Source organism: Pinus tabuliformis, chromosome J, assembly GCF_031772625.1.
Source record: "Pinus tabuliformis cultivar Carrire ecotype Pingquan chromosome J, CPIR1, whole genome shotgun sequence".
In the NCBI taxonomy this organism is placed as follows: Eukaryota; Viridiplantae; Streptophyta; class Pinopsida; order Pinales; family Pinaceae; genus Pinus; species Pinus tabuliformis.
Window position 1 is genome coordinate 593,216,360 of NC_142295.1, and position 15,650 is coordinate 593,232,009.

General features: G+C 34.0%; 1 non-coding gene across 1 annotated transcript; it reads left to right on the forward strand.

The window, feature by feature from the left end:
• Window positions 1-10,288: 10,288 nt before the first annotated feature.
• Window positions 10,289-10,357, forward strand: LOC149228381 (small nucleolar RNA SNORD69). The gene has a single exon (XR_016248566.1). It is a non-coding gene; the product is annotated as a small nucleolar RNA SNORD69 (small nucleolar RNA).
• Window positions 10,358-15,650: the final 5,293 nt, after the last annotated feature.

The following is a 15,650-nucleotide window of genomic DNA, read 5'->3' on the forward strand; positions in this document are numbered from 1 at the left end:
CTGCGTACTGGTATGAGTCTGCACCAGTACAAGATTGTAAGCAAGTTTTTCTTATATTAAAAGAAGACAGAGACGACAACAACAGGTGGATTTTCTCCCACATTGGGTTTCCACCTTAAATCTTGGTGTTCATGTGTGTTGCCTATGTGTGATGGTTTATTCTGTTATTACAGAACATGGTTACTCTTTAATGTTTAATAAAGTACTGATGCACTAATTAAAGATCAACATATGAGGAATTAACTGAATCATAAGTTCACTGGATATACATTGCTTGCCTTAAGAACAATTGCGTGCACACGCAAGTTCCCTTCACTAAATTAGAATATATAAATCCGATTATGAAATGAAAATTTATTGATTTGCAAATATTGATTCACCCCCCACTCTTAGTATTTTTCCCAACACTTTTATGATTCCATTAAAGTAGTTTATTTATTGTACCAACTCACAACTAGAATCATACAATCAACATGTATGCATGTCAAGTTTTTTTGAATGTACAACCTGCAAGCATATTAGTTACAAATAAATTCAATGTTTAAAACTAATTTAAGTTTATAAAATATTAAAAATATTTCCTAGTTAAACTCAATAAAAATATTTAGTAAATGAAATAGTTATTCTCTGAAAGAGTCACTTTTCATGATACATAAGAGGTGGATCTTCCTAGTGGCCAAGTGGATAATGGTTTGAAAAGTTAGTGCACACTTCCTCTCTCTCATCGGCCATCACCAACTTCACCCACCGCAAGATGTCACATTTTATCACTACTTTGAAGGATACGATACCTTAAGCAAAGCATAAACACTCTACCCAACAAAACCCAATAATGAATGATTGCTCAAGCTAGATTTACATGTTGTAAATGATTGCTCCAAGAACAAATAATGCATAAGAGGGTCCTTTGGATAGAAACTCGCAAGTGCCTATCTATCACTACTATCATAAACACGAGGTGTCACCTTCTATCACTACTTCGAAGGATATGATGCCATAAGAAAATCATAAATACTCACCCAACAAAATTCAATAATGAATGATTGCTCAAGCTAGATTTGAATGTTGTATATGATTTCTCCAAGAACAAATAGTGTAGAAGAGGCTTCTTTGGATTAAAAATCGCAGGCACTTATCTATCACTACTATCAAACATAAGGTGTCACCTTCTATCACTGCTTTGAAGGATAGGATACCATAAACAAAGCATAAACACTCTACCCAACAAAACCCAAGAATGAATGATTGCCCGTGCTAGGTTTGAATGTTGTAAATGTTTTCTCCACGAACAAATAGTGCAAAAGAGGGTTCTTCGGATAGAAACTCACAAGTTCCTATTTATCACTACTATCAAAAACTCAAGGTGTCATCTTCTATCACAATTACTTAAAGAAAAGGGAAACATTTTACATAACAAAATATCAAATTGTTGCCTTTGTTTGTTTCCCTTATTAAATGTAAATTACCTTTGAACATGTATGTAACTATCAAATTAGAATTAGAATCTCTCTTGCAGACGATCCTAGTTTCACACATGATCATAGTTCCATTGTTATGCTCCTTTCTATATAAAGAAAAATCTAATCAAACATTAGTGATTGTGTCAATTTCATTCAGAAAGTAACCATTAATAAAAAAAATTGCAATTATCATATCCTTAAGATTGTTTAAGTAATTTTTTTATTAAAATTTTGTATTTATGAAAAATAAACACTACTATCATAAATATAAGGTGTCGCCTTCTATCACAATTACATAAACAAATAAAGGGAAACAAACAAAGGGAAATATTTTACATAACAAAATATCAAATTGTTTCCTTTGTTTGTTTCCCATATTAAATGTAAATGACCTCTAAACATGTATGTAACTATAAAATTAGAATTAGAACACTATCCTAGTTTTGCTCATGATCCTTCCATTGCTATGCTTCTTTGTATATAAATCAATATCTAATTAAACATTAGTGAATGTGTTAATTTCATTCAAGAAGTAAACATTAATAAAAAAAATTGCATTTATCACTACTATCATAAATATAAGGTTCACCTTCTATCACTACTTCAAAGGATATGATACCATAAACAAAGCATAAACACTCTACCCAATAAAACCCAATAAGGAATGATTGCTCAGGCTAAATTTGAATGTTGTAAATGTTTGCTCCAAGACCAAATAATGCAGAAGAGAGTTCTTTGGATGGAAACTTGCGAGTGCTTATCTATCACTACTATCATAAACACAAGGTGTTACCTTCTATCACTACATCAAAGGATAGGATACCATAAGTAAAACATAAACACTCTACCCAACAAAACCCAATAATGAATGATTGCTCTAGTTAGTTTTGAATGTTGTAAATGATTGCTCCAAGAAAAAATAGTGTTGAAGAGGGTTCTTTAGATAGAAACTCACACCTGCCTATCTAGCACTACTATCATAAACACAAGGTGTCACCTTCTATCACTACTTCGAAGGATATGATACCATAAGCAAAGCATAAACACTCTACCCAACAAAACCCAATAATGAATTACTATGCAGGCTAGATTTGAATGTTGTAAATGATTGCTCCAAGAACAAATAGTGCAGACGAGGGTTCTTTCGATAGAATTCACAAGTGCTTAAAAGTAGTGATAGAAGGTGACACCTTGTGTTTATGAAAGTAGTGATAGATAGGCACTTGTGAGTTTCTATCCAAAGAACCCTCTTCTACACCATTTGTTCTTAAATAAAACATTTACAACATTCAAATCTAGCCCGAGCAATCACTCATTATTGGGTTTTGTGGGTAGAGTGTTTATGTTTTGTTTATGGTATCATATTCTTCGAAGTAGTGATAGAAGGTGACACCTTGTGTTTATAATAGTAGTGATAGATAAGCACTTGTGAGTTTCTATCCAAAGAACCCTCTTCTGTATTATTTGTTCTTGGAGAAGTCATATACAACATTCAAATCTAGCCTGAGCAACCATTCATTATTGGGTTTTGTTAGCTAAAGTGTTTATACATTGCGCATGGTATCATATCCTTTGAAGTAGCCATATAAGGTGACACCTTGTGTTCATGATAATAGTGATAGATATGCACTTGCGAATTTCTGTCCAAAGAACCCTCTTCTGCACTATTTGTTCTTGGAGCAATCATTTACAACATGCAAATCTATCTTGAGCAATCATTCATTATTGGGTTTTGTTGGGTAGAGTGTTTATGCTTTGCTTACGGTATCCTATCCTTCGTTGTAGTGAGAAAAGGTGACGTCTTGCAGTGGGTGAGACAAGGTGACATCTTGTTGGGGGAGAAGTTGGTGATGACCAATGAGAGAGAGAGAATGTGCACTAACTTTTCAAACTACTCGCCACTTGGCCACCAAGAAGATCCACCTCTTATGCATTACAAAAAATAACTTTTTCAATGAATAAATATTTTGTTTAGGAATTTAGACTTCTGTGATCCATAATATTGTAAGATAATCTTCGGCAAAATCACATAGCGAATCTTTTGTCGACGCGTTTCGAACCAACCAGTGTGGTTCATCGTCAGGACAAGTATGGTTCGAAACGCGTCGACAAAAGATTCGCTATGTGATTTTGCCGAAGATTATCTTAAAATATTTTGTTTATTAAATATTTCTATTAAATTAAACTAAAATATATTTTTAATATTTTATTAACTTAAACTAATTTTAAACATTGAATGTATCCATAACTAATACTCTGACCAGTTGTATATTCAACAAAGCTTGACATGCATACATGTTGGCAGGTTATACATTCAATAAAACTTGACATGCATACTTGTTGACTGTTTAATTCTACTTTTGAATTGATACAGTAAATAAACTACTCTAATAGAATCATAAAAGTTATGGACTTTAATAAAGTCATAATTGTTAAATTTTATTATATTTATTGATTGTTTTTCTGGAATTCAATGATGTGCCCACAAGTCCATTTATCCAAAAGCTTAAAATTTTAAAAATAAGTAAACTACTCTAATAGAATCATAGAAGTTACGGACTTTAATAAAGTCATAATTGTTAAATTTTGTTATATTTATTGATTGTTTTTTCTGGAATTCAATGATGTGCCCACAAGGCCATTTATCCAAAAGCTTAAAATTTAAAAAAATGAGTATATGGGAGAATAGAAATAAAAAAAATAAATCAATAAAACTTATTTTCGAGAAATAATGATCAAATCAATATAAAAAATCCTAGCATGTTTATCACAAACCACAACTCAGCTAACCAATAAAAATATATACTACACTTCCAATTTAGCAAGGAAGCGAAGTTTCCTATGACATGCTAGTCTAGTCTACAAGCATTGGTGCCTCTCCATTTATAAACCCCTTCAATCTTCAAAAATACTTAGTGGGAAGGTATTCTCCTGTTCAAATAAATAAAATTTCTTTGTAAATGTCAAGATGACTATTTCATTTCAGAAATCAAGCTTTATCATCGGTTTGATTTGTAGTTCAGAAGTCTATTTTCAAAGCAAATATTTACTACGGTATTTAGTAATGGACGATTATTAAAACCAAAGGATAAATGTATCATGTAGAGTCCTTTATATCAACCTATGGTATTTATTAATGGACAATTATTAAAATCAAAAGATAGATGTATTATGTACTACTTTATATCAACTTAATAGAGTGAAGGGAAAGAGTCTTAAAGTTAGCATTTCTCTTGATTATGTAAAGAGCTTCTAAATTTTATACTATTTGTTTATTATTTGAGAAAAAGATTAATGGGGTGGAAAGCTTATTTTGGTCTTGAAAATAATTGTAAAACGACAAACTTCATAATGTGGGATAAAAGGAAGTTCTTCTTTGAAACTTTAGTCACTCCTGTTATTTTATATGGATATGAGGTCTAGGGTTGCAACATCTCTAGAGAATCCTGGAGAAAGATTGAGCAAATCCAGAAGCGTTTTATAATATATAACCTAAAAATTAAAAGTAATACACCCTATCCTATTCTCCTTATAGAAGTAGGTCTTTCCCCTATTGAGAACCTAGCTATGACTAGGCTTCTGTTGTACAATCACAAACTCAATAACATAGGAGATCATAGACTTCCAAAGCTAGCTTTAAATTCCAACCAAAACCACCTAAGGCTCAAGTGGGGATGGTATAAAGACACAAAGGCCTGGTTAAACCTTTGGGAGATCAACGAGAATGATGCTTTGCAAAACATTAATAATTTTAAAAATATTGTTACTTCTAAGTTCAAAGAAAAAAATGTGGTGTGAGAAAGATTTAGCAGCTAAAAGAAAATTAAGTTATTATAAGAAGGTCATCAACCCCATCCTAGAAGATGAAAAGTATCTCTTTGTTTTAACTAGCTCAAAGAAGAAAATTATTATAGCAAAGATTAGAACGAACTCTCATGAGCTCCATAGTGAAACAGGTCATTGGGAAGTTCCTAAAACACCATGGATGGAAAGGATCTGCCATCTTTATGAGAATAGGAACATCGAGGATGAAAACCACTTCCTCTTAGAGTGCCCCGCGTACAACCACATTAGATCTCAGTTTCATAATCTTTGTCACAACACTGACCTTCCTAGCCTTTTACGATGTCAAAATTATAGTGAGCTCGGGAGGCTTCTCTCCAAGCTTTTTGAGCATAGGAATAAAATCTTAAATCAAACTAAATAATTTGTTTCTTTAGGTCCGATAGACCAAAGTTTGGTCTCATTGGACGTTAACCATCATCATCATCATCATCGAAGAAAAGCCAATTTTTTTGTGAAAGTAATATAAAGTTTAATTTGGATATACTCGAAAAACTTGTATAAAAAGATAAAGTTGGCCCTACGCATCAAAATCTTATGATTTATAAATACAAAATTATTTAAACAAATTATATAAAAATAAATAAATATTTTCTTAACATGATATCTATTATTATATATTTAAACTTTCCATAAATATAATAAACAAGGTTGTATAGCTAGGGTTCCTTTAGTTTAGTTTAATAAAATATTTTAATGTCATGATATGTTATATGTACTCTATACAATAATAAAATTGTAAAATGAGTTATATGATATTTGTTTAATTTTTTTATATTAAAATTTTTAATATAATTATACATTTTTTTTTTGTAGATAAAGGTTTTATATATATATATATATATATATAATTGACATTGAAGAGAATGATAACAAGTGAATAATTATTTATTTTATATTGAATGATGACAATTTTTTTATATAATGTTCATATTATAGTACACATGTCATATCGTTAGAGTATAGATTGATATAATGAGAGTTGTATAAATTGTACACATGTTATTTTTACATATTTTTTTTTTCAAATCTATATCTTTTAAATTATTTTTTTGTAAATTAAAAAGAAAAAGAACCATAAAAATTGTTTATTCAATACTTTATACCATTGAGAAAATTGAATTTTTGAATTTGATTACATATCCTTTGTGTTTATGGTACATAATAATTAATATATAATATTATTTTTCAAATTATTTATATTTATTGTACATAGTAATTAGTGATATAGTACATAATAATTAATAATAGAGTACACAAAAGTCAATTATTCCCATCATTACATAATAAGTGGGGAAACATTTCAACCAATCATATTTGAGATAAATAGAAATAAATTTTATTTAAAAATAATAAATTTTATTTCATAATGTTAAACTTTGGATAGATTTTAAATTTTTTTAGCAAAAAAACTAATAACAAGTTAATGAAAAAATGAATACAAATATAATAAGTGTTTAAATGCTTCATAAGTTTTTGGTTAAGAGGAACAACATAGGAATGACTTAGTGTCCTTCCAAATCCTTTTAGATTATAATGCTTTCTGAATTGCATTTATAAATGGTTGTTATACTAAAAGAAATTCAAATTGTTTATTTCATATGATTTTCTTGTAATTTAATGATTTGGATTATTCTTCTTTTTTTGCTTACAGAGGAATTGGCAACTGGAGCAGCCTCGCAACTCGCGTTACACAGGGTCGATTCTGACCGCTACCACTATAACCTCTGAGAAACTGTGTCCGCCCCTCTCCACAGCTCCGAGTTAGTCTTGAGGAATTGAACTCGTGACCTTCAGTGTGGAGCCCGCCTTTCTAATGAACTTCACCGCATTGTGATTACCAAATCGCATACCCCGTGGGGCTAATGATTTGTATTATTCATTTAAATGGTTTAAAAATTATGATATATTGAAAAATATATAAATTTTGAAATAATTTTTTTATGAAAAAATATATTTAAAATTATAATTTTATTTATTTTTAAATGTTACATAAATATAATTAAATAGAATATTTAAAAATGTTAATTAAATTTAATTTTTATAGTTGTTAGAATAATTGTTATATTTTTATTTAAATTTAAATCATAAAATAATTTATTAATTTTTATTTTTACTTTTTTAATATATATTTAATTAGATTTTAATTTTAAAATATTTATTATTTTCATAGCTATTTTTATTTTGGAATAGGGTTTCCAAAATTTTAATTTTAATATCATTAATTAATAAGAGTTTAATTTTATGAAATATTTAATGCTTTTTTTATAGTATTTATGCATAAAGGATTGATAATTATTTCAAAGTAATTATGTCTTTTATGCTTTTTAATTTCATTAAAAAATGTTATAAAATTTGTTGGACACCTAATCCTCTATGAGTTGGTGTGGAATGTGAACAACCATCAGAGTCTAAGAGACCACTTGAAATATGAATTTAAGGGTCACACCAATGTACTATATATATGTATCATTGTGAATAATAGACGCAACTCAATGTTCTATCATTTATGATTGTTTACATTCCATGTGAGTATAACATGGTATCAGAGTTGTAGTTGAATTTCTGGCCTACTCTAATTTGAGCCACTTGTTTTGTGGACTCTTTAAATATCAGCTCTGCCTTCCTGTGTGTCAAAATTGCCATTATTATTCTTGTTGCACGTTGTCCCACTGCCTCTCTTAATTGTCAAATTGTAGACCTGCACCATATTGTTTCAAAATTTATATCTCTACTTATCGCATTGTTTGTCGATTTCCTACTAGAAATAGTTGTTTACATTCCACACTATAAGCAGAAACGAGAGCGCAACAAAGAGAAAGGAAAGTGTCAGGAGGTTTACAACGGTCGTTGAACATCGCCAATGACATATTGTCTCTGAAAAAGATAGACCACAGTTTCTATGGTACAGTATTAGTAAAAACGGGTTTCAATCTTTAGTGCTCGGCTGGTGAATGCGACAAATACAACTGCCATTTTAGTCGATCATCGTTTCTATATTTTGCTAAAATTACGCAACCCAAAATACTTCTTAATGGCAAATTTATTCTAGAATAAGTTATCTCTCAGGGTTGTTTTAGAAGTAGTTCCTTTTATCATAATTTGTTTTATCGCAAGCATATTAAAAAAACGGATTCTTTTAAATGTTTATTTCGAAGAGCGCAAAGATATGAGCAGGTTTTATTAGGCCATAGTTACGAGCCATCAACATAATTCTTGCAGGAAGTGTATGTGAGCACTAGGCATGAGAGAAACTATTGAGGTGTATTGATATAAACTGGAACGACTATACATTTGTGTTATGTGGCCCCTTCTTTATTTGTCATTTTCCAGATCAGATGCAGACCTGGTAAGCTCTAAAGGAATGGTACATTTGTGTTGTGTGGCCCCTCCTTTCTTTGTCATTTTGAAAATCAGATGTTGATCTGATAAGCTCTAAAGGAATGGTACATTTGTGTTGTGTGGCCCCTTCTTTCTTTGTCATTTTCTAGATCAAATGCAGACCTGGTAGGCTCCAAAGGAATGGTTGAAAAGCCTAATACGCCGATTTTCTCAAAGGGACTGCAGTCATGAAGATTCGGGTTTATTTTGGCAGCCAACCCATCCAGACATGAATCATCAAAAAATCTCAGAAGGAGACATGATTTGAAGCTGAGAAAGAGGTCCCACATCGAGATAATCCAAGAGAAATCAGGATGGGCCTTGGGACCTATGATGGGTTATGAGATCAATGCACGACAGAACACAATATTCTACAGGGTCTCTCTAGAGATATTTATTTGACGGGCGAGGAAAAGTAATTGGATTTCAAGGTTCTAATACTTGGAGGTTCCACCGAGATTCTTCCTCATAAACAGACTCTGTCTCTTGCTTCTATTGGGAAGCCAACATGTATACGAATATAAATACGAGTATCAATATCACCATTGTTGCCACTCATTTCATGGCCGTTGTGATGAAAGACGCAATTTATGAATTTGTCGACCTTCCTAAGTCAACGGTCACATAACAAATCAAAGAGAAAATTGAAATGTATATGCCAACCTTCCTCACACGATACATTGACAGCACAGAGTAGCCTCGACTTCATCACCCCGTTGCTCAAATCTAAAGCTCTCTGCAAATTTTCTCTCGGCCTTATTTTCTCGTGCAAAAAGTAAGGGCGATTACGTGGAGGAGAATAATTAGGTTGCGACTCTAACGAAGAAGCCAACTTCTCCATGGTGGGCTGCACTTTCTCTTCCACCGTTGTAAAACAATTATTTCTTCCTTCTGTCTGTACGTTTCCTATTCTCTTACAACAGTTCATTGAGATGAAAGCCTAGATTATCTCTGTTATTGTGCCCAAATTACCAACATTCATTTGACTCCAGAAATTCTATAACCTTTGCATTCTGTCCCTCAGCAGCACGCAGGTCAGCCAAGGCTAGCGCAGCTCCAAGATACCCAGGTTCCATGCGTAAGGTTGATTAATAGAACTTTCTTGCCTTATCTCTAGCTTCTAGATTGTTAACATAAGCATCATCTATCAAATCACAACTCTTATCATCTCACTTATCCCAGTAAATAACTAACACAACCCAAACTTTTGGCCTGTTAGGATCAATAGACAATAAGTCATTTAACCGTCTATTCAATTCAGAAAGGTATGCTTTTGTCTGTACCAGCATAACATACTTATCCATGACAGTTATATTGTACTGATCAATAGCTCGAACCTTTTCAAAGTTCAAGAGGGCTTCATCAATTTTTCCAATAATTGCTCTAGTCTTTGTTGTTTCGATCATTATGTGGAAATTGTGGTGTTGTGGCTTTTGATAAAATGATAGCCTCTAGTCACAACAACATGTTGATATCCATTACCAGCATAGAGATTCATCGCATTCACTAGTGACAAAGCCCAAAGGTATTGAGATTCTGAGTGCACTATGATTTACAAATTTGTGTCAGCCTTTTATGTTCCTTAGCCTTAAAAGGAGGGGATATATTTCAAACATTAGTTGATATATTGAAGCTGACATTCTTTGCTGAGTCTGATTCTTGAGATTGAAATATAGCAAGACTAGATGAGTTGTTAGAATTATTAAGCACTCTAATGTTGTCTACTATTGAAGAAACAGTAAGATTCAATAAATCTTTTCTTGTTGACATTAGAACATGCTTGCAAAATGCACAAGAAAAGATTGATTTTTTGTAGCTTGAATCTCAACTTCAGCAAGATGAGTTACAACAGAAAAGGCATCATTCTAAACTTGTTTTTGTTCATAACAATCCCCTATCTGACTTTGAAACAAGATCCTATCAGCATCCAACAAGTCATCAAGTCAATAATGTTGATTCAGATCAAGTGCTCATTTCAAAAGCACATTTGCGAATAGATAAAGAAGTCTAGTCTGCACTTCCCAAGATGGTCATCATACCTTGGGAAGAGCTTGTCCATAACAAGCGCAAAACTGGTCTTGGATATGACAACTTGGTCATGTCCTTTCATATTCCAAATTACTCAAATTCCATCAAATTTCAGAGTGTTGGATTTCTTCTTGATGGTTCACCTTCACCTGTTCCACATTCTGCTCCTCCACATTCGCAGTCAAAAGTTCTTAAATGCCAACACTATGACTGATTTGTCCATATGAAAGATCATTATTTTGATCTTCATCCATGTAAGAACTGTCATAAAACCAATCATTCTTCAAACAAATGCTTAAAAAACAAGCTTACTGCAAGAACAAAGATTCATCCTGGATGGATCGCTTCTTGGCAATGGGCTTCAACATCCAAGAAGATATTTCAGTCATATGTATGAACTTGTTCTAAAGTATTGAACAGTATTGCAGTTGAGTTTTCTCCATCATCTGAGCTTGTATCTGACGGGCGGGGGGGGGGGGGGAAATGATGGTCATCTACAACCTTCAAAGCCACATCAAGCGAGCCTGAACCACAACCTGCTATACCAGATTTAGAGTTGTAGCCAAAGACAAAGATGCCCCTGAACATGCCTTCGGTTGATGGTTAGCCTTAAACCATCTATACGGGGTTGAGACATCACTTCAAATCATTAGGAACACTTCCTCTAGCAAAAGACTTCAGCTTCTTGCTAGTGTTGGAAGAGTTCCAGGAATTGCATTAAGCATTCCAGAGTTGGTGATCATTCTTAAACCATCACAGGTTGAGACCTTCCTTTTTAGATTGAGGTTCTCCCTTTTTATGTGGGGTGAGACCTCCCTTTCAAGGTTGAAGGTTTCCCTCTTCAAAACATTATGAACACTTCCTCTGGCAGAAGACCTCGATTTCATGCCAAATTTGGAAGAGTTCTAGGAACTGCACTAAGTGTTCTAGTGTTGGTGGTCATCCTTAAACCACCCCCTTTATACCAACATTTCAGAGGGAACAATCAACCTAGTGGTGTCATCGATACTTTTGCACATTTTTTATTACAACTCTCTTTTTGGACTCATACATACCCCTTCGGATTAAGGGGGAAAATGTTGGACACCTAATCCTCTATGAGTTGGTATGGAATGTGAATAGCCATCGGGGTCCAAGAGACCACTTGGAATATGGATCCAAAAGTCACACCAATGTACTATATATATGTATAATTGTGAATAATAGACACAACTCAATGTTCTATCATTTATGACTATTTTACATTCCATGTGAGTATAACAAAATTATAATAAAATTATATATACACACTATGAAATGAGTTATAATTTTTTGGACATGTGGTATTGATAAGCTATGATATTGGTGTTTTATTGTGCCAATAGGCGCTCTCCAACACAATATGGAAGAGATGTTGTTCTGTCTTGTTATATTATTTAAACATTTTGAATCAGTTAAATTACATAAAAATAAAATAAATAATAATCAAACTAGCTTATTCATCTTAACTTAGGATTTAGTGTGGATTTACTAAGCTCAGAGAAGGATCAAACCTCTTGAAGTGAAAACCTCTTTTAGAGTAAAAAGAGATTTGATCTCTCTTGACCTTAGTAGATTTAGAGTTAAGATGAATATAGGTTGGTATTATAACGAGTATAGATTCATCTTAACCATCGGTCTAGCATGCCCTGAGAGGGATAAAATTTCTTTAGATGTAAACCTCTTTTAAAATCTTGCACTTTAAAGTGCAAGATTTAAAAAAATGTTGCATCCCCTTGTCATCTCTTAATAGAACCCAATGAATTTCTAATGGGTTCCCTTGTGTATATATACAATGTGTAAATTTATATTTGTAAGCCCAAAAATTCTCTAATGGATTTCAGGGAAAATTGACAAAAAAATATATGTAAAGAAATGACTTAAATGTAAAATAGTGAAACTACTTCACATAACCATCAAAACTTATTTTTTTCAATCACTTTATATGACATAAACATAATTGTTTATAAAATATTTTACATAACATGTGTATTGAGACATTTTATCTATTTTTTTTTCCCATGGAAAAAGTCGTAATTTCTATTGATATAAAGAAATTACATTTTGTAGATGTAGATGCATATGCATATGGAGGTAGAGATGCCTGACGAGTCCATAAAATTTTGACCAAAAAGAAAGATGATTATGTCTCCACGCAGGGAGTCTGCTATTTAATATACTGTGTCTATGCTTGCTTGCTAACTAAGAGTGAGCAAGATCAAAATTATATTCGGCTTTTCGCAGAGAGAGAAAAAACTTTAAGTATCAAAATCTAGTTGTAACCAGTACCAAGTAAGTGAATATGTGAAATATATAAAAAATAATCAGAATAGATATGGGGCTTATAGCCCATTGACTTTGGGTTCCTCAAAGGGTCTGTGGTAATGCTGGTAGTAGGTCCCATCAATCTCTTCCTGTATCAACTAGTCATTTCCTTGTCTAAGCGTTGCCTCTTTGGATAGGTGATCTACCCTTGAGTTTTGCTCCCTGTAAATGTGTTGACAGGAAAAGGAGTAAAAAGATGATATCAATCTTTTAGCTTCTTCTAAAATATGCCTCAATGTAAATGCATTGCAGTGTGATGCATCATTCAACCAATTGCATACGATTTTAGAATCACCAAACAGCTGTAGGTGTCTGCATTGTTTTTCCAATGCAAAATGTATGATATGTTTTGTTGTGCATAGTTCAGTGAAATTATTAGTTCCCTTGCCTAAATTAATTTGGATCTTGAAGCAATGATTTTCATTAAGGTGAAGGATGGCTCCGCCCCCACATCCTGCCTCTTGCGTAGAGCCATCAAAGTATGCTCAGGGCTTAGATTTGTCAATGATTTCAGGTATGATGGTGCGCGAAGGGGTGTTGGAATCCTCTTCAGGAAGAAGGTTGAAATCTGCAGTGGTATGGAGCAAGATGGCAGGCTAATGGGGGGGTCCATGATTGAAGATAGAATGGTTTCGGGCAATCCATAATGACCAACAGACAAGAAGAGGCATGTTTTTGGATTTTCCATTGTGATTTTGACACCATGCATTCCAGGCATCCATAATATTGTGCCCATGCCAGTTTTTTAAGGAAGGATAGTAAGCGATGATGGATTTCCAATATTCCTTGGCAGTGGGGCAGTTTAGAAAAATATGATCTGTGCTTTCTTCATCATTGCGGCACAGGTGGCACCAGAACGGGCCATGAAACGATCTTTTCATCAAATTAGTCCCTGTAGGAATCTTGTCAAAAAGGATGTTCCACATCAGTAATCAAGAGCGGGGGGCCGCCTTAAGCTTCCAGAGTAATTTCCAAGTCGGAAGTATGTTCTGAGGCTTGTGAGGTTCCATTAGTCTAATATAACCCTGTTTCGGAGAATATACACCATGTTTGGCATAAGCCCAGATGATCTCATCCGGTCCTTCAGTGAGCCAGATGTGTGCCTGGGTGAGGGCATCCGTGTAGTCCTGCCAATCCTACTGCCACTAAACTGGGATGTACAATTCTCGAGCCGATTTCCATGCCTGCTGTAGGAAGGAGTTGTTATTGTCACCAATGTGTTTGATGTGGGTGATACCCCTGTTGTGTAAATGCCTTGTTAAGTCTGCTGGAAGTCTATGTGCATGGCCATAGCCTACCCATGGGTCCAAACCTATACGAACAACATTGCCTTCCTTGATACACCACGTAATTCCTTCACGCAGGAGGGGTAGTGTACTGATGACTGCTTTCCATATATTGGATATGTTATTTCTCATTCCATGCTGCTGTCTAAAGCAGTCCATCATATTCATAGGCCAGATATACTTCACTTGAGCAACTCGGGTCCAGAGACTGTCGGTGGTAATAAGCTGCCAGCCGAGCTTAGCCGCCAGTGCTTTGGAAAATAGATCAAGCCTCTTGATGCCCCATCCTCCCCATCTCTTGGGCTTTGCAATTGTGTCCCATTTGACCCAGGCGAAAAGCTTGCCCGGTTGATTACCCTTCCATAAGAATCTGCATCATATACTTTGTAGTCTGTTCAATATACCTTTCGGTATCTAAGCCAGGGTCATCCAGTAGACTGGAGTGACTTCTATCACTGCTTTGATGAGGATCAATCTGCCTGCACGAGATAGATATTTATGGTACCATACCTGAAGTCTCTTTTCCACTTTCGCAATGAGCCATGTCTAGTCCGCTATCCTATAATCGAGAGGCTTTAATCTAAAGCCTAGGTATTCTATACCGCCTGCCAGATTCAGAGAGGTGAATGGGAAGCACTGTGATGTATATATAATCTCATGCTGTGTGCAGCCAACCGTAGTAATCATGGATTTATTCTCATTTATTAACATCCCAGCAGCCTGTTGAAAAAGATTGAAGATGTTCTGGAGGACTGTGGTGTTCCCAATACTGCCATTTAAAAAAATGAGAATGTCATCAACAAGCGATAGATGAGTGAGGAAAAAATTCTCAGATATCTTGATGCCTGTCAGTTGATTTCTATTGCGAGCAGATGTAATGGTCCTACTTAATCCTTCCATGATAAGTAAGAAAAGTAAGGGTGAGAGTGGACATCCCTTCCTGAGTCCTCTCTCCAAGCTGAAGAAAGATGTAGCTTCCCCATTAAGTAACACACTGTAAGATACATCTGTTATACAGCTCATAATCCATTTAATATATGCATAAGGAAATCCTAGGTGGGTCAGCAACAGTCTGATATAGAGCCAGTTTTCTCTATCAAAGGCCTTTGAGAGGTCCACCTTCAGTATCATACCCTTCTGCTTTTTTATCTGCATAGTGTGGAGGAGTTCCTGTGCTGTGGCAATGGCTTCATGAATCTGTCTGTGATGAAGGAAAGCAAACTGCTCAGATGATATGTGTCGAGAGAGGATAGGCTTCAGGCGGTTAGCGATGATATTTGCAATGATCATATACAGACAGTTACAAAGG